Source organism: Melopsittacus undulatus, unplaced genomic scaffold (assembly GCF_012275295.1).
Source record: "Melopsittacus undulatus isolate bMelUnd1 unplaced genomic scaffold, bMelUnd1.mat.Z mat_scaffold_225_arrow_ctg1, whole genome shotgun sequence".
Classification (NCBI taxonomy): domain Eukaryota; kingdom Metazoa; phylum Chordata; class Aves; order Psittaciformes; family Psittaculidae; genus Melopsittacus; species Melopsittacus undulatus.
The window spans coordinates 63,831-83,311 of record NW_022994170.1 but is presented as its reverse complement, the minus strand read 5'-3'; the positions used below and the strand labels follow the sequence as shown (position 1 = coordinate 83,311).

At 45.4% G+C, this 19,481-nt stretch overlaps 1 pseudogene; it reads right to left on the bottom strand.

Annotated features, from left to right (window-relative positions):
• Positions 1-7,963: 7,963 nt before the first annotated feature.
• Positions 7,964-17,741, bottom strand: LOC117438395 (hepatocyte cell adhesion molecule-like; annotated as a pseudogene).
• Between the last annotated feature and the right edge of the window lie 1,740 nt (positions 17,742-19,481).

The window sequence follows — 19,481 nt, the reverse complement described above, 5'->3', positions numbered from 1 at the left end:
CCTTGATTGCTGGACTGATTTTACCTCGATCTGTGGGAGTTGTATCCCTCCGGCTCTCCTTCCCATCCCTCCGGGAGTGGGAAGGTGAGGGGGGGGGGGGGGAAGGGAACCAAAGGGGGAACTGTGGCAGATTTAGTTTAAAACCGTTTTTATCTCAATCTGTGGGGGCTACATTCTTTGGATTCTTCTTCCTAACTCTCCGGAGTTGGGGACTTGATTTAAACCACGACATTTTTGGCGCCCAACGTGGGGCCCGAGGTTTGAGATAAGAACAGATCTGAGCGGATTTATAGTCATTTGTCACCAATGCTGTTTTATTGGCTCTCACAGTTTTTTTCTCTTGCTCTCACGGTTTCAGGATTTTACCAATTACTTTTCATATATATTAGCTGTGTTAGTGTTTATCAAGTATGAGGAGAAAGCAAGGTGCGGTTTTTATTTAACCCCAGAGCGAGCTTCCCGTTGCCTCCCCGAGCTCAGCCCGGCGTGTTAACTCCTTCCCTCCCGGCCAGCTTCCAGTCCCCTCCCCGAGCAGGACGTGCTGTGGTATGGAATACCTCCCCGACTAGCCCAGACCAGGCGCCCTATCTCTCCCTCCTCCCTGGCAGACCATGAGCTACTGCTGAACCCATGACACTTCCGTACCCTCAGGCATTCACCCATGTGCCCTTTCTTCCTTGTGGATCTCCCACAGTGGTGACTCTGCTCTCTGAATCCTCCTCCTGCTCTCAGTGCTGTCACTGTTTGTCCTGTGACAACAGAAACATCCACCCAGCAGGCAGCTCCTGCTCCAGGCTCCATGTCGCACCTCAGAAAAGCCTTCACCCACCCCACCTTCTCTATTCTGCTCCAGGTGAAGGAAGACTGACAGGCAGTTGACTGTGCCATTCATATAAGTCACATCCTTGCTGTCCCAAATCTCCTAACTATAGGTTTGTCTGTGTTTCAGTGGAGAAATATCTGATGCCCATTGCTCTGTGATGGAAAGCTTTCCCAGGAATGCAGCATAAACTCTTAATGCCCTTTCCTTCAAGTTATGCATTCAAAGTCAGTATTGTGATTCTTTTCACATAGACAAAAGCAGCATCACATCTTTCTTTTTTTGTTTGTTTTTTTGTTTGAAGATTTCTTATTATGTGACTTTCAGTATCAAAAAAAAAAATTTATTATAACTGCTTCTGTCCCTAGTTTGGGAAAATACGTTTTTTCTCTCCAAAAAGAACTTGTATAAACCAAAGCTGAGATAGCAATGCTGGCAAGAGGATAGCCACTGAGCAGTATTTCTATATCCATTTGCATATGATACAGGAGCAGATAATAATTATCTTTAATATACTGTATCTACAGTTCCAAAAGATTTGAAGAAAATTTCCTCCAAGTAAACATTGGTCTGCAATACTTCTATAGTGTTAGTCAATACTAAAACTATCCGTTGTTATTATCAATTCAGGTGTGTTTTAAAATTCTGCATGGAATTCAGGTTCCAAGTTTTGCTTTTTCCCCTCATATATAATATTAACTACACAATATTACTATACAATATTAAATACACAGCCTATACTATAGCCCCATCCAGTATTTCATCATGTATGTTGGCTAAATGTGACATAGAATATGCTAACCAGAAAAATAAGTCAATTAAAAATAAAGGATAATAGTCACCCATATTTGCTACCTCTACAGATGGGAACCTGTCCTTACCATCAGTGTTTGGTACAGCAACACAATGAGCAGGCTAGAGATGCCTCCCCATGCACCAGCATCAGTCCCCTGCCCCAAAATGCCCATAAAATAGTGGACGCAGGCCAAGGATTCCCATCTCCCAGGAGGCAGAGACTCACTTATCCTCACAACACCCACCCCTCCAGCCCCCAGAGACCATATGAAGAGCGAAGGGAAACCATGAATCACCCCACTCACTTGTCTGCAGCTCCACAGCCAGCTCCAGCTGGGATATCAGGCATATCTCTGGGTGGCAGCCCAGTGAGTCCAAACCCAGCTCCCTCAGCAAACGGAAGACATGGTGCTGGCCAATGGCCCCTTCTCTGAGCAAAGTCTGAAGACAGTGGAAGACACAGACTGAAGAAGATGGCAACATTAGCTCCTGGGGTGGGAACCAACGTGCCAGGCACACATCTGTAGGTGTGTTGAGAGGTGAGGGACATAGTCAGGTATCTAAACTTGCAAGCATAATGTATGATTTTATGAAGTCAGGCTCTTCATGCCCTCAGGGCTGATGGGAGGGTGGGGGAACCCCAGGGACAAGGAGCTGTTGGGGCTGAAATCCCACCTTCTGGCTGAGGTGAGAAATTCCTTCATGAAGGTGCTCCTGATGCTATTGGCTTGCATGGGCAGAAACAGCCCCGGGCTCCTAACGTGATATTGGAATGCAATTGCTGTCTAGCTTCTGAGGGGTTACCCATATTTGAACATTTTAGTAGGGGTGTCTCTAGATCCCTCCTCCCCCACACCCCATCTGTCTTGTCATTCACATCTGTTGCTCTGCAGTCAGTCTGCTTTGATACAGGCAGTTTCTTTAGTCCCTATCAACAGTGGATGGCTGTGTGATTCAGCCACGTTTCTTGCCAGTTATCAAGATGGCTGGAAAGTAAGATTCTCTCAATCCCAGAGCTGGCAAAGAGCTTCACTTGAGCCCATCAGCCAGCCTGAAGCCACACAAGTGGTATCTGAGGGAGGCCAGCCAGAAAGACCCCACATTTCCCAGTGGTCCTGCATAGCCCAAAGAGATGTCTTAACTGATCATACCGACTTAAATTAATCTTGATATAATTAACACAATGCCTGCCTTCATTTGCTTGCTGCAAAAGTACAAATATTTAGAAGGGCTTCCATCTAAGGACCTTCCAGGTTCTTGGTAAAGCCTCCCCTACTGTCTCCAGGCACATCCACTGCCTAAGAGATGAGTCACATACCTTTGCCGTAAGGAAACATAGTGCCCATTGTGAAAAAAACTGATGCAGTCCCTTGTCGTTAAAAGTCACAGGGTCCCTACTGGGCAATGATGCGGTTTAACAGCCTGTTTTATACCAGAGGACGAGAGGGGAGTATCGCATATGCTCGAGGAACTTCACCATCGCTAGCCTTGTACAGTCAGGGTTTGACTGCGCCCCAGCACTAAGCAACATGGATGAATGCACAAACAAGACCCAAATGCTAATCCAAGCCTCTTCAATGACACATCACCAAATTCTGCTTCCATCTCAGACAGACATGGGTGATGCTGCTCTTCCTGCCCACTTCTGTTACTGATCCTGTGTGTTTACCTATGGAAGCCTATGGGGCACCTCACTCCACCCTGCCTAGAGGTAGGACTCCAAGGCTACATACACAGCCACCAGGACATCAGGCCACATCATCTGGGGTAAAGGCTGGAAAGAATGGCACAAAACTGTTTCATAAACTAGGATGGGGAGCTTTACTGACGTGAGAATTTTGTTGGAGAAATTTATCCTGAATGCTAAAAAAAATCTGAACGGATCATTTCCCTCTCTCTGCTACTGTTATACACCACACCTTTTTTCTGCTTTTGCTTTCACCTATGTCCTTATGTCAAATAAGATCATCCTCTGTCTCTTTTTTATATTCACAAACTGCATGAATTCTATTATGACAACACTGAATTTCATTTTGTGTCATTGTTGCTGATCATTTGCCGCATGCAGTGGGAAATTTTTCTCTTCCCACCACAAAACAGTGACATGGATACAAAGCTAAACATCCATTCTGCACAGTACTATAAACCACTGGTGGTTTTTTCCAGCTGGTAAAAAAAACATCACAAATGATCCGCATTTCCCACAGAAATGGAGCTCCCGTTCCTCCTGCCTTAATCCTCTGAGGCAGAAGGATGGAACTCTGCCTACTCACGCCCAGTCGTCCATTCCCAGCCATAAGACCAGTGGCCAAGAGAGGACAGTGTGACTGTCAGCTGTCTGTGGAACCAGCTGTCCCCACAGGAGGCCAACAGGTCCCTAGGGGCAACCCTGGCAACACCAAGTGCTCTCTCAAGCAACCAGCAAGTGTAGGGATGGCATAGGCAACAGCATCATCTGGGCCACTAGAAGTCCCCAAAAACGCAAGCACAGACAGATGTTTCTGGTCAAATTGATTCCTGACAGCCCTGCATATGTCCATACCCATTAATCTGTCCAGATACTTTCTGATGGAAGTATCTCCTATTGCCTTCAAGCGACAGCAGCACCAGTAGGCTGGAAGCCAACTGCAAATTCAGGAAGGAGGTTCCTTGAAGTGCTGGGTTTGTGCTCGCAGGGCTGCAAAAACACGATCACCATGTCCAGTCCCACCACTGCTCCAGGGCTAATCCTGTACTCGTAAACTCAAGGGATTTATATGATCACAAACCACCAGGATATTGTTTTTATGTACCATCTGGGCCCACTTGTCTAAGGATGAGCAATGAGAGAGCTACCTCTCTGTCCTGAGTTCAGCAGTAGCAGTCATGTTTCTCTTCCTTAGTAGCTGGTACAGTGCTGTAGTTTTTTGACTTTCAGCCTGGGAACAGCACTGATAACACCGATGTTTTTAGTTACTGCTCAGTAATGTTTACTGTGACCAAGAACTTTCTGAGTCTCATGCTCTGCCAGGGAGGAGGGGAAACCAAGAGGAAGCAGAGACAGGACATCTGACCCAAACTAACCAAAGAGGTATTCCAATACCACAGCATGTCATGCCCACTGTATAAAACTGGTGGGCATTTACCCAGAAGGGCTAGATAGCTGCTCAGGTCCGGGCTGGGTATTGGTGAGCGGGTGGTGGAGCAGTTGTATTCTCTTCCCTTGTTATTTTCCTTATCCATTATTATTACCACTAATGGTTTGTGTTATACCTTAGTTACTGGACTGTTTCTTATCTCAACCTGTGGGAGTTATGTTCTTTCAGTTCTCCTCCCCATCCTTCCAGGAGTGGGTGGAAGGGAAGGAGGGAAATGAGTGAGCAGCTGCATGTTATAGATTGCCAGCTGGGGTTAAACCACAACACTCCTTTCAAAGGAGCTATGACAGTCAAGCATCCCTCTCTCACAAGCTAAGGTGTCTTAGGTGTCACAAAACACTGGTGGAGTAAATACAGGCAAAACAAGATCACCTCCCTGCATCCCTTCCCTGCACCTCACAGTTTGAGCAAGGCACCACAGCAGGGTTTTGGTGAGCTGCCGAGGCACTCAGATGTGCAGACACATTAGCACACACACCTCCATCAGGGACTAGTTGCATGCTAGTGTCCTACAGCCTCTTCTTGTGATATCTTTGTGACAAATGTCCCTGTGATCTCTGTTCTCCACACTACCCAAGGCAGCCAATAACTTGTTACCACCTTTCCTTCAGTTGGCTGGTGTGAAACTTTGGGAACTAGACTGTACTTTCAGTGAAACCCGTAAAGAAACAATTATTACAATAACAGAACTTAAACATTTCCAAAAGAAGTTAGAAAACAGATCCTCTTTTAATTAGGAACAAAATCAAAATGGGGAAAAGAAAACCATCAAAAAAAGAACAATAGCTGGACATGAACACATAGAGTTAAAGGAAGAACACAGGCTGCACTTCTCACCTCACAGTAACAGAAACCTTTGCCCTGCATTTTCAGCAAGGAAGGACAGAAAACCAGCCATGTCCTCGTAGACATATGTCTCATAAAGCCATGTGCCCTATAAAGCAATCTTGAGTCTCAGATTCCTGTTTCAATGGGAAAAATGCTTCCTGGACTGGGGTTACACTAATGGTGGTGAAGTGCTAATAGGGCACACCAGCCCTTCCCAGGGCTGACAGAAGCAAGGCAGCACTAGGACAAGCTGAAGGTAGGATGCACCAGCTCAGCAGGACAAGGGTGGCCCTACTCTGCCACCCTCAGCACCCAGAATGCTGCTGGCTTCTACTTCAGAGCAGCCCAAAGAAACGTTCCCCCTTCAAAGCACGTAATGGCAGTCGACTGTCCCCCTGCGTAGCCCCTGGCAGAAAAGCTGCAGAAGAGATGCAAAGCTGACTGTCGTCCGATTTTGGTGACAGCAGCCCCTGTTCACCCAGCTTCACTCACTGCCCACTGTGCTGCCTTACAGGCAGCTGCCACCCCAAGCACTTGGCATCACATTTTTGTCATTCAACTCACAGCCTTTGAGGAATGTTTGCACTGAAAGGAGCTAAGAACAGCACCATGAGGAAAAGAAATACTATCTTCCTCTTACTGTGGAAACACCTGATTCCTATGACAGCCTAAAAAGCAGAGAGGCTGAATCACCACCAACACAGCACACGAGATCCAAACGTATTCTAAACAGAGTGACAAGACAAGGAAACAAGAACAACCACCTATGGCTGGGGCGTCACAGGTGCAGAGCTGTTAGCCATGTACACAGACATGCAGACTTCAGGTGAGCATGCAGCAGTCCCACCAGCTCCCCCGCCTGGGAGAGAAGTGGCTTCAGCTGGGTTTTGACTTTGCTGGGGTACTTGCAGACCTTGTTGGGTGACATTTACAAGGCATACCTCAAATCTGTTTCTAAGGGATTCATGGCGCAATATTAGCACAATATAAGAGAAGAACAAAAGGAGAGAGAGGGGATGCAAGAAAGGGAAGAGAGGAATGCCAACACACACTTCCCCACTCCTTTCAAGCCTCTACCTGTACCACATCTCCTTTTACTCTACCATGCCTTTCTAGCCCACAGGGCTAGGTTAACACCAACATGTCTCACTTCCAGCTACCAAAAATGCACTCATACAGTAAATACCTTGCTCTGGCAAGCTCATCTGCAGTACTCCTTGTGCTCCGAGAGCCCTGCAACCCTGGGCAGCTTGCCAGGGACTCAAGCTACCTGCTGCCATGGGACAGAGCCTTTTCCCTCTCCCTTACCCTCATCCTTCTTCCCTGCAAGTCATACCCCAGCTGCTCTACTTGCAAACCTCCTCTGAGCAGAACAGGACATGTGTAGCAGTAAGACTTGCCTAAGTAGAGTTTGTGAATGGCTCCTGCCTCCTGCCTGTCCAAGTAACACAGCACTGAAAAAGCCTACATGTACAGGCAGATGGCCTGCTTTATCAGCTTGCAGTAGCTAAATCATTACACTAAAGGCTCTAATGCTTGCACTGTATGAACGATCTCAGCGTTATAATCAACATTTCTGACAAAATTACACACCCCAGGCCCCCTCCTGCCACAAGCAAGCTAGTGATGGAGCTGTTTTAACTCACAACCTGAGCAGTGAGGTTCTGGGTGAAAGCCATTACAGGGAAGTCAAAAGGCAAGCAAGCCAACATCACCTCCTAAGGCCCTGCACACAGCAGTCCCTGCCACCACCACCACTCCTAGGTCCCAAACAGCAAGTGGTGACCAAATCATAAAGGGACTAGAGCTCAGAGCGAGTGATTCAGATAGACACCAAGCACAGCAGATACCTAGCTGAGACCTCCATTGAGCTTTGTTCTGAGGGCCTGTGAAAAATGCCTTGAAATCTCTGAAGGAAGCGGGCTTTCTCAGGAAATCTCTGGCAAGTTCTTGTTTTGTCTGGACTGGAAGGCCATCCCAAACCTGCCTGCCATGCTGCCCTTGAAGGAACTGCTGGCTGTGAGAAACATGGCAAGGCATAAGGTGGCAAGAAGCGGAGGAGCTGCCTTGTCTCATTTCAGGCTGCCCTCTAGGGCTCCACAGTTTACCTGCAGGTCTATTAAGATGCAAAGCATCAATGAGCTGCCCAGTTTTGTTTGGTAGAGAACCTGTTAGCCCCACAGCAGTGTGGCCTTCAAGCCAAGCATCTGCTTTTCCTTGTATAACATATTTATTTTTTAAAATGAAGTTAGCAGGCCTGACACCTCATGCCTTTCCCCTGCTGAAATTTCCTGGACTAATTCTTACACATAGCGGGACTATGGGATGCAAAAGGACAGTATTGTAGGCTTTAAGGCAGGGTATAACAAGCAAGCATGGCAGATCAGTCATCACTTGGATCTAGGAAACAGTCCTGAGGATTTTCCTGGCTTTCCATATCAACTATGACCTCTGGGTCTTGGCATTTGCTCAGCCATCCATCTCCACTGCCAAGTTTTCTTCCACAGGTGGCTGAGGCTCAACATCTTGGTCAGTCTGGGCAGCATCTGGAGAAGAAGGGAGAGGTGGTTTAAATGCCTGCACTATGCTCACCCTTGTAAAAACCCTTCCCCAGCCCCTGATGCTGCTGGCTGCCTAACCCTCTCAGTCCCCACTACCCAGGTGTCTGCAAGCAAAATTTCAGTCTTCTTTGTAACTACTCATTTATTGAGTTGTCCGTTATAGCTTTAGACACTTCGGTGTCCCAAATATATAAAAATAGTAAAGCCAAATCTACTCAGTTACATCTGAGTAATTAAAGCTGGAAACAACATACATTTAATATATTCTCACCTGAACACTTTAAAAACACCTCTGCTTTTTACCTTTTGGTAGAAAATTTGAGTGTGAGATACAGTTTAAGTATAATATATAAACAATTACCTGAATTACTTTTTTTTCTTTCTTGCAATATATCCATGAGTAGTATTTAATATTTTGAAAGCCCAGCAAAGCAGCATCCAAGGTTAGACATAAAACATAGCTGAGCTGTTGAGAGGATGTGCTTGGTACAGTGGAAGACACCAGAATTGGAGACAGCAGTACTGAGACAATGCTATGACCTCCAGTTCATGATGTCTCTGCTAGGCCTACTTCAGATGATGATAGTGCATTTCTGGGTAAGATGTTGCCAGCATGCACATTTGTGAAAAACAATTGAGGAAAACATAATACAAAAAGTGAAGTATTAGCATCAAGCACTTACAGAACAGGAGATTTCTGAAGGGTTTTTACCACTGCACTCTCTTGACCATGCACTTGCTGAAGTCATGGGATTTTAGTTTTGATTCCTTTGAAGAGATAAAACATGATCGTATTCCCACTTTAGTCCCAAATTAACAAACCTCATGAGGTTCAACAAGGCCAAGTACAAGGTCCTGCAGCTGGGTCAGAGCAATCCCAATCACTAACACAGACTGGGAAGAGAATGGTTGAGAGCAGCCTAAGGAGAAGGACTTGGGGGTGTTGCCGATGAAAAGTTCAACTTGAGTCAGCTTTGGTGTGCGCTCACAGCCCAGAAACCAAGCATGTCCTGTGCTGCATCAAGAGGAGCTTGAGCAGCAGGTTAAGGTGATTTTCCCCCTCTGTGCCATTGTGATATCCTACCACAGTCCTGCTCTCAGCTCTGGGGCCCCCAGGAAAAGAACATGAACCTATGAGTCCACAAGAGGGCCAGGAAGATGATCTGAGGGCTGGAGCACTTCTATTATGGAGACAGGCTGAGAGAGCTGGGGTTGTTCAGCCTGAAAAAAGACTCAGGGGAGACCTTACAGCAGTCTTCCAGTACCTAAAGGGGGCTTACAAGAAATATGGAGAGGGGCTTTTTACAATGGCACGTTAGTGACAGGACAAGGGGAAATGGCTCTTTAACTGAAAGATGGTAGATTTAGAGTAGATACTAGGAAGAATCTTCCCTGTGAGGGTGCTGAGGTGCTGGCGCAGGTAGCCCAGAGAAGCTGTGGCTGCCCCGTCCCTGGCAGCGTTCAAGGCCAGGTTGGATGGGGCTTGGAACAACTGTTCTAGTGGAAGGTGTCCCTGCCTGTGGCAGGGGGTTGGCACTGGATGAGCTTTAAGGTCCGTTCCAATCCAATCCATTCCACGATCCATGAAATACATGAACCTCCAACTTTTATTGGATTTAGCTGTCTTTACAGATCAGCATATTCGTGGACACTTTCCTGGAGATGACTGCTTAGAAAAAACAATGCTGAGTCTTATAAAATGTTACTGATGAGAAGGAAGGGGAAGGAGGCATGATAAAATTGCAGGAAATATGCTAGGTTTTGAGGGGGGTGCTGGTTTTGAGACCTGTGTTTTAGCACGAGGGTACTGAACAGTCTGCAGGCTGCCGGCGTACCCTGTGTGGGATGCTTGTGGGATGGCTGCCATTACACCTCATGGCTGTGTGAGTGCAAGAGTCACTCCTGTGTAGAAGCCAAGCACGAGTAAGGTACTGAGAAAATGACCTGCTGCAACTCCTGTTCTGTGGACACAATGTAGCACCTTCCAAGCATGTACTCACCAAGGGAGTCACAGGCCCCTCTCTATAGTCAGCTCCTACCCTATCAACCACACACAGCCCTTTTGTCCTTCAACCTCCTAAACAAGCTATCTGTCCAACATAAATCAACTCACTGGACCCACCAGGCTTTGGAGGACAGTCAATTTGGGCAGCTTGAGCCTCAACATGGTCTCCACTGGGGGGGCTCTTCACACTTTCACTGGAGATCATAGACATTATTAGTCTGTCATCCTTCTCCTCCTCTGCAAAACCAAAACCGGAAACTTGAAACAAAGAGGTCCCACACATCACAGCAGCCTCAGCACATCCATTGCAAGGCCAGACCACCAACACATGCTTGTATCTCCTCCTCATGCAGCACTGGCTCCATTCCCAGAGCAGACAGATGCCATGTACAGTGGGCCAATGGCAACCTGTCAGAGACCAGCTTGGGCATGCTGGCAGGATCACAGCTTGAGGTGACGTCACTGGGCACAGGGAGATTGCAGTCAGGGACTGGTGTTGACAAACGACTGCCATCAGAAGCCTACAGGTCATATCAGGATTAGATATGAGTGAGACCCAATTTCCTTGCCCATAGAAGAGATTCTGTTGTTTCTTTCTTTTCAGGAGCACATGGTGGCAAGTGTGAGGTGAAAAACAAAAAGCAAGGTTTAGTTCCACACCCTGGTGGGCACAATAGTTGCCATCAACATGCAGCTTTCTGCTCCACCAGGACAAGGGAGGACTGGCTAGAAGACAAGTAGTGACCCAGCTGAGAACAGTTCATGCTGAGGCTATTTAACCTCAGCCTACACTGAGGCTCATCCCAGAGGGAAGCAGCATTCTCCACTCACCTGAAGGCACTGGTATGAACTTGTGTTTCCTTTTCATGCAGCAGCATATATGACTGAGGACACAAGCACCACCAGGATAACTGCACCCCCTGCACTCCCTGCAAGGATGTAGATGAACCACGGATACTGCAGCAGGTCTCCTGCAAGAGGAACATGACACTAGTTAGGGTGGACAAGCTACTTCCTCTAAAGGGGAGAAATCCTGCAGCCAGGTTAGAGATGTGGACATTAGTGTTGGATGAGGGGAGCTGATCCTGTGAACTGTGGCACATCATGACTTATGTCACATTGTTTAATTATAGTATGGGATTGTTTGCTAAAAGAAGAGACTTACTGGTTAAGCTATGAGCATTTGTTTCTACCTACTCTGACCAATAACATCTAAGGTAATTCATGAGTTTTAAACAATTTAACAAGAAATGTGGTGGTTTGAAAGATACTACATTTCAACAAGGTTTATGAAAACTGACAGCTGAGAAGAGGACAGATACCCTAAGGTAGCATCTCCTGCTGAAAGAAAAGCTGCAGAGTCTACCCTCAGAGCTTGTGCTAGGGCCCAGAGGACCCACTTACAACAACCACGTAATGACTATACCAACCTCAAAGCAAGTCTGATAAAAGATCACTTTCTCAGCTACCACAAACTTTATCCACCCCGGTCAGAACTGTAACAAACCAGCTTCACTGATGCCTGGGGAAGAATTTCTCTTTATTCCCTTCCCAACAGAGATCATTCAAAACACCTAGCAGGAGGCGAAGGATACAGATGGCTGAGCAGAAGGCCACACACAAGTCAGTTGTAATTACTGCTTAGCTGAGTTCCTTGCTTTGATGGGTCAGGCTTGCACATACATTGCTGCTGAGCAAGGAAGCTGGTAGAGGGCGTCACAGGCTTGCAGAAAAGAGATTCATCCAGACTGGCTCCCTCTCTGACAATTATTCCAACCTGAGGCAGCCAGAAGGAAAACTCTTCTTCCACATGAAAAAAAAAAAAAAATAACCCCATACAGCTCAACTATCACCATAATGCAGATTCCTTAAAACTTCTTAGGTGAGCTTACACATCTCTTTTTGAATAGTTTGTCTTCTTTTTGGCTGCACGCACGCCTGCATAGCACCACACTGCAGAAACCAACAGGCTCACAAAGAGCCTGTTTTCAAGACCCTATATGCACAAATTGCTGCATATCCCCAAAGGCTGGGAAGTGTTTCAGATGTTCCAGTACATACTACACACTGTTATAGTCCACACACTCACCAGGACAGTAAAAACAAGGGTACACAGCTCCTCCTGTGTGTGAATTCACACATACTCGGTATTTCTGGAGTGCTTGTTCCAGTCTCTTTAGGAACAGTTACCAAGTTCAAAAAAAATCTATATTTAAAATTAAACTTTCAGCAAATGAATAATAATTCCCTAACAATTTCATTTCCTTTTTGATAAAAACTTAGAGAATATTGTCAGAAGTTTAAATATATGTTGGATTTTTTTTCCTGACTATTTTTCCTAAAAAATTGCCATTTGTTAGAAAGGTCTTTTTGAGATAAATATCATGTTAGAAATCTATAATAAACAAGTAATAAAAAAGTAATGAACCGATAAAAGCCTTTTACATATGTTGACTTGTTAAATTCTGAAACCTCTGTTTTAGATCCCTGTGGTCAGAGTCCTTTGGTGCCTGATAAGTTTACAGTATTTCTGCCAAATTAATTGTTTTAAGCTAACTGTTATTCAAAATCAATTTCAGCAACCAAGAAGTTGCCTAAATAACTGTTTTTACATGCATTTCATACCTACAGTGCAAACTATATTCAGCACTTTGCCTGGAGAAAACAATAACCAACAAAAATAACCTGTTATCTTTAACAGAACTTGTTTCTCTCTTCAAGTCACTTTACTAGTATTCAGAATTGCTTTAGCTTACTTTTTACAAATGTAGCTGCAACTAGTGACTAAAAACTAGAATCTCTGTTGTGTTCTTGCTCTCAGACCCTTCCAAATCTGTGTTCATGCATGTGTCCTTCCCAACAGACCTATCACTAATTTCCCCTGTGGCGTGGCTTTTCGAAAGAAAATAGGGAACTGCTATCACACTCAGGGACTGGGCAGCCACCTAGAATAAACAATGGTACCTGCCAGCCCTTGTACGTTTTATTACAGGGCTTGACTGAACACCTTGTGGATGTTCACATCCCCGTTCCCCAGTGCCACAACCCACTTGGGTCTGACTACACTACCTCTGACCAATTTAACCAGACAAAATGAAGATCATTTTCCACAATCACAAGTGCCAAACCTGCACAATGGTGCCAGTGTGATCAGGCATGAAGAGCCCTCAGCATTTCCGCTGTATGCCAGTACACATGAAACAGGGTTTATGTCAGTAATTTTGCTTTCACACCAACTGTATGCTGCTATGGACCTGGAATCCCTCAGTTTCTAAAATGCTAAGTGCTATTGCACAGTGCAATTTCTTTAGTAGCAAAGATGAATATATTAATTACACCTAATTTGACAAAACCTTATAGATAAAGAATTATGCTATTTTAATGTTGTTTTGCTGATCATCTTCACTGCCAGAGAGGAGAAAAAACACCAATGCTGGTCTGCACACCCAAGGTTATCTAATAATTTTGTTTTTCATTTGTTCACATGCATCATGCAGGTCTGGTGTTTTTGATCAGTCCTAGGATCTAATTTTCTGTCCCATTAAATCAAGGCCTCATTCCAGCAGAGTACTCAGCATATATGGATAGCTTGTCACTGGATAAAGTCATAGCCTTATCACAGAACTACATATCTGAGCAGAGACATGAAGAGAAAATCCACTACATTTCATAACTAAGTGAGCTGTGTCTTTACCGCACCTCTGATGGTGTAGGAGATGATGGAGAGACATTTGTATAGACTGGTAAATCTTTATGCAGCTAGCCTAAAGAAGGAGAAAAAAGACAAGGCAGAAAACCTCAGCTGAATCCAGCAGCAACAGGGTTGAACTGGGGACATGTTTTACAGGGATGTTGCAGAAACTGGAAAGCTGCCTGGGTAATGGATGAAAGTCAGGTAGATAGCAGCTCATGTTTCTAAACTGGCATAGAGGATTGGTGCACAGGAGGGTGCAAGGTCTCCATCACTGGGAAGTAGGAAAACGGACAGATGGCAATCCATCCTTGCTGTAGGGTTGGGTAAAAGGACCTCCTGAACAAATTTCATCCTTCCTGTGGTCTTAGGCTGTCATTCCGAGACACAGGAGGAAGTCAAGGGGAAATTTCCTAAAAGGGAGGACGTGGCAAGCCTAGAAGGCAGCTGCCAGATGACAGAAGAGTTCGGTATTATTCTGACAGCAACAACACATTAGTTTTCTGCTGCAAGAGACCAAAAGAGAAGTTTTCTGGAGACATCATTACTCACCATAGCTGCAAGAGAGCAAAACAGGCTTGGTCCTGGTGACACTGTTTCCATGGTAAACCTCACATACAAGCTCTCCAGGCACAGTTTTGTCCAGGCGAACCTTCTTCCCACCATCCTTAACACAAGCCTCAGGGGCACTCATCACGGTGCCATTCAGCAGCCACCGAAAGCTGGTGCTCTCGTTGCTGTTCACGTTGCAAGACACCTCTCCAGTCCCATTAGGAAAGCACTGGATACCAATGGTTGGCTCTGGTCACACACAGCACAGGGCAATGGGAACAGGAAGGAAGGAAAGAAGAGGTGAGGAACCAACTCAGCAGTGAACTGGAGCTGGACAGGAGCTTCCTTACTACCACCATATTTACTGCCAGGGAGCATGGAAGTAACCAACCAGACTCCTAAGTGCCTGCCCCAGCCCTAAATGCTTAGCAGTCCACCCAACCCTGCTGGTGACTCCTGGTGCCTATTTTGGGGATGCCATGAAAATCTGGTGTTTCTTCATTTTCCTTACTGCAATTGAAAACATGATATATAAAAGCCCCTGATCTGAAAGGATGATGCAAATACCCAAAGCATATGCCATCCAGAGGCTTCCTCTGTAATCAACAGGTAACTAGCTTCAGGGGAGACTCAGCCCTCTACTCCCTCAGAGGTTTGTACTTTTGTTGTCACAGTGCCTCTTCTATTTTAGAGAGCAATTGGTACAAATCATGTCCAACACAGGTACCAGACACCTGCAGGTAAATAGGATGACCCAGACTAGGCCAGTTTGAAATGAAGTTATGATTCATTGATCTTATTACATTTTCCTGAATTTCTCTCTTTCTGCCTACTACAAGGAGCCAGCTCATTTCCTAAATTTGCAACTTTGCAAATACAGACTATACAGAGAAATAGTAAGAGTAACTCTGAGAATGTTGGTGTAAACATCCATGTAAATAAACTCAGAAATCACTTTGTTCAACTAGGGCATTACCTTCAGCTAAAATCCACTGCTCTCAGGACTACCTTTGCTGTGAAATTGTTTCCTTGACTTAGATGTGGCAACAGAAAAGGAGGAGATAGAAGTTCCCAAAGCAAATTCACTGCAATGGAGGTTAAGTCTAGGACACTTTGCAGTCTTTGCCTACTTTCAGTCTAAGCCCCTGATCTTCATGCCAAGGAGTCACATCTTTGACCTACTCTCCACAGCAGTTCCGCCTGTTTGTGCCCAAAAGGTTTAAAGATTCATTTGTCTTCACTAAGACCAGTTTGCTCAGACATTTTCATTACAATTTCATACGCTTCAATCTCCCTTAGAAGCTTTTTTAAGTGAAAGCCCTATAAAAGGAATGGTGGAGATGAGGACCAGAACAATGTTCTCTGGCTTTCTGGAGCACTAGTCAGCAGGGGGCAAACCCATTTAAGCCTTCTCCATCTTAACACAAGCAATGAGCTGGATCTGGTACAGAAGTGATTTTGCATCTGTCTTCTCACCACATGGATGAGCAGGCACAAAAAGGGAAGCAGCAATCCTGAGGCCATGGGGAGGACAGCAGGGAGACTGGCATGGCAAGAAACCTATAGCTGGTCTCTGAACAGACCCAGAAGATACTGACCTCCAAGCTGCTCAGGGGCACCTAAAAATCAGAAAGTCATACCCAGATTTGTTTAGCACCTTTCCTCAGCTCCATGAAGCAGGAGAATAACCCACTACACCTCAACCCAGACCTACACAAGACCAGTTCAATTTCCAGAGCCAAGCCAGGTAGAGTTAACTCCTTAAGGAAGCGTGTGCACAGGCAACAAAAATGCTGTTGGGTCAGTGAGAGATTTTGTGAGAGCCATCAGGAGAGTCCTCTAGAAATGAAGTCCATTTCCAGCTACAGGTCTACATACTGTGGGCTCAACTTCACAAACAATTCGTGCTGTTGTCTCTTACAGCAGGAAAACCAGCATATCACTCAATTGACTGGCTACTTCAAGGCTCAACAGACAGGAGAGACTGACAACACAGATGCAACAAGCATCCTTTAGTTTACACTCACCATTACTGCTCCTTGAGGTGTCAGAATCTTACAAAGCTGTTCCAGACATACCTATAGCTCCTGCAAGCTGAAGCGGTCTCTTAGGAAGAATTTCAAGGCACCAGCTTCCAGCCAGGCTCACAAGTTCAAAAGCTATTTGTTAAGTAGGCTACTTACCAAATATTTGCAGTGTAAAAACTCTGGTGGTGTTGTGAAAAACAAACTCATATTTTCCTTCATCCTCTTTCTCCACAGTCTTCAGCACTAGAGAGCCATTCTGGAAGTTCAGGCATCTGGGGGCAGAAGTGCCGCACTTAGCCAACAAAGTATCACTCAAGACACTTGTCAAACATCTCATGTCCCTCTTGCTCATACTGGAGAGGTTCTGCAGGCTCTGAATTCCCACAGAGAAGACTGCTGAGCTGCCACTGAGCACACTGGTCCAGGTGACAGAGCCTAAAAGAGAGATGCAGAATGTGGGCAGCAAGCTTGCTGTGTCCATCCATCCCCTCTCAGCTGCCTCCCAGACGGGCAAATGCACAGGTGAGACCTCAAGAGGCACAGACCCACCCATAGTGACAGGCTGTAATTGGAAGTCAGAGGAGTGGGAAGCCTTCCATAAAGGCCAACTTCCCCCCACCCTGTGACATGGGAGTGGTGTGCACACCATGCACACATGACAAAGGCTGAGCACCTCATGTTTTCTCTGCTCAAATTTGACACAAACATCTCCCACCCCACCCTCAGAGTTGCAAGACTGTGCAGACAGATACTCTGGGCATTGATGCCATGGATCTTTTACAGAGGATAGCAAAACCGGCTGCTGCCTGCACAGCTACTTTTACATAAAGTAAGGTGGCAGCTTCAACATGTCTTACAGTAATCCTGCATGCTATGAAGTTGCTGTACGCAAATCAGAGGTGCGTAAATGGCAGGGCAGCAGCAGCTCGGGACTAACCCAAGGTCACACCAAGCATTAGGAGTGGGACCACATACTCCCTGGCCCCTCCAGCCAGCATTCTGCCTACAAGGACTTTACGTTCTCCTCTGAAATGCTTTGTCAGATGCAGTACACTGAGAAAGTATTCTATTGTTAATTATCATTCATTTACTAAAAAAACCAATCTATCCTACTTCGGTCTGATTGCCCCTTTCATGCATTAGCACTTACGGTATTTGACATCTCCCCAAACCTGATAGAGTCATTAAAAGATCTTGGAGAAAAATTAAGGTGTCTGCTTATTTAGGCAATCTGTGCCAACTTCATAAAGAAAAATCCACTTACCATGAGTAACAGTTATTATCACCAGCAAGCACTGCAGAGTAAAAGGAGAGCTGAAATCCATTTTAAAGAGCTCCTTGCACCATATGCTGAGAAGACGATCTGGCTACAGAGCTCAGTGAATATAGCACTCAGGAAATGATGTCAGAAGTAAGAGAAGGGGAAAAAAAAGAAACTCACAGATTGAATAATGTTTCAAATTAAACCTGCAAGGTTTTGGGTGACTGAACTCAGGCTGAACAAATGCAAGCCACAATGTGCTCTGCAAAGTCCTGCACCTTGTGTGCACCTTGCAGTGCCAGCTGCAAGCATGAGGATAGGGCTGAGAGATAAGGAGGGGCAAAACTATCTCCTGGTCAGCTCACCCCATTTAGGAGATGCCAACACCAAGAGCAGGCAAAGGCGAAACACTTTTTTCTTTAATCCTTTTCTAGTTTTAAAGTACTGCATCCCCACCCAAGGAGAAAAATCAGTCCACTCAGACAAAGCATTGCACATGCAGACCAGCTGAGATACCAACAAAAATCAGTCACAGAGTCTTACCAGCAGCACAGGTTGGAGAAGGCTTTCCCTCTGTACACAAAGGTACATTGCCAGCCTGAACTTTGCTGGGCTCTTCTAGTGCCTGAATAGTACCTGCCATACAGGAAAGGGCTCCATACAACCCCAGGCACAGAATAAAGGTTATGGGAAGTTGCATTGCAAACTGGACAGAATGCACCCAGAAGCCACCCTGGCTCTGTTTGTAGTGCAGATCCTAGATACAAGACCAAAAAGCCAGTCTTTTAAGAACCACAGTGAACCATACAGGCCCAGACACTTTGTTCACATTCATTGAGATGGCTTAAAGCACACTGGCATTTTGTACTGATTACCAAGGTGGATTGAATACACAAGCAACACACAGAAACCATCTCACTCACTGGAGGAAGTAAACTTCCATAACACTAGAGCCAACGTCTGGATTTTTTTAGATGCGCTAGGCAACAACTGTTCAGAATGCATTGGCAATCTTACACTTTTATGTCTGTGTCCAGAAAAACAGCACAAACACAGCCTGTTAAGGAAGCTCCATACTGTAGAATTATATGTATAAACATTTTTGAGAAATGGTTAAACCCCTCATGTTGTGGTCCACACTATTTTTCAAAGAATGGGTCTGCTTGATTCTGCCACTGGTTTGGTCCCTCTGACTTCTCCATAATGACAATTACATCTCATCTCCTACAGCAGTGTCCAAAATTTACAGGTTTGTTCAAAGCTACCACAGCATCATCCTGTCTTTATCATACATGCATAGGACAGGTCTAAATCGATCTAAGATGTGCCAGAAATAGCCCTCTCTGAGAAAAGCAGTGAAGCAAGTCTTCAGATGCAACAGTGTAGAGGAAGGGGTAGAAAGAAAAGTATTTACAGTAAGAAACACTTTCATTTCCTTCTGTGCTGCTGAAATGACATGAAGAAAATCTCTCTCAAATGTCGCTGCAAGACTGGGGCTACCTACCTGCCTTGGATGTGCACATTCAACTTCATTTTGCCTTCATGCATGAAAGGCAAGCTGGTAGTTAGAGCTTAGTTGCAGTGCTGTGTGGAGGCACAAGACAGAATGTGCAGGGTCACTTCAGAATAACACCCCAAGATGTTCAGAGTCACAGAAAAAAACTAAAATGCAAAAGGGGTCTGCATACAGCCACATCCAGCAAAAGTTCACTTCTCCATCCAATGACAGCAGCATCACACAGTTCATTTAAAGATTTGCAGTAAAATCTAAGGAAAATATGGCCTTTCTGCTGTAGCTCTGTTG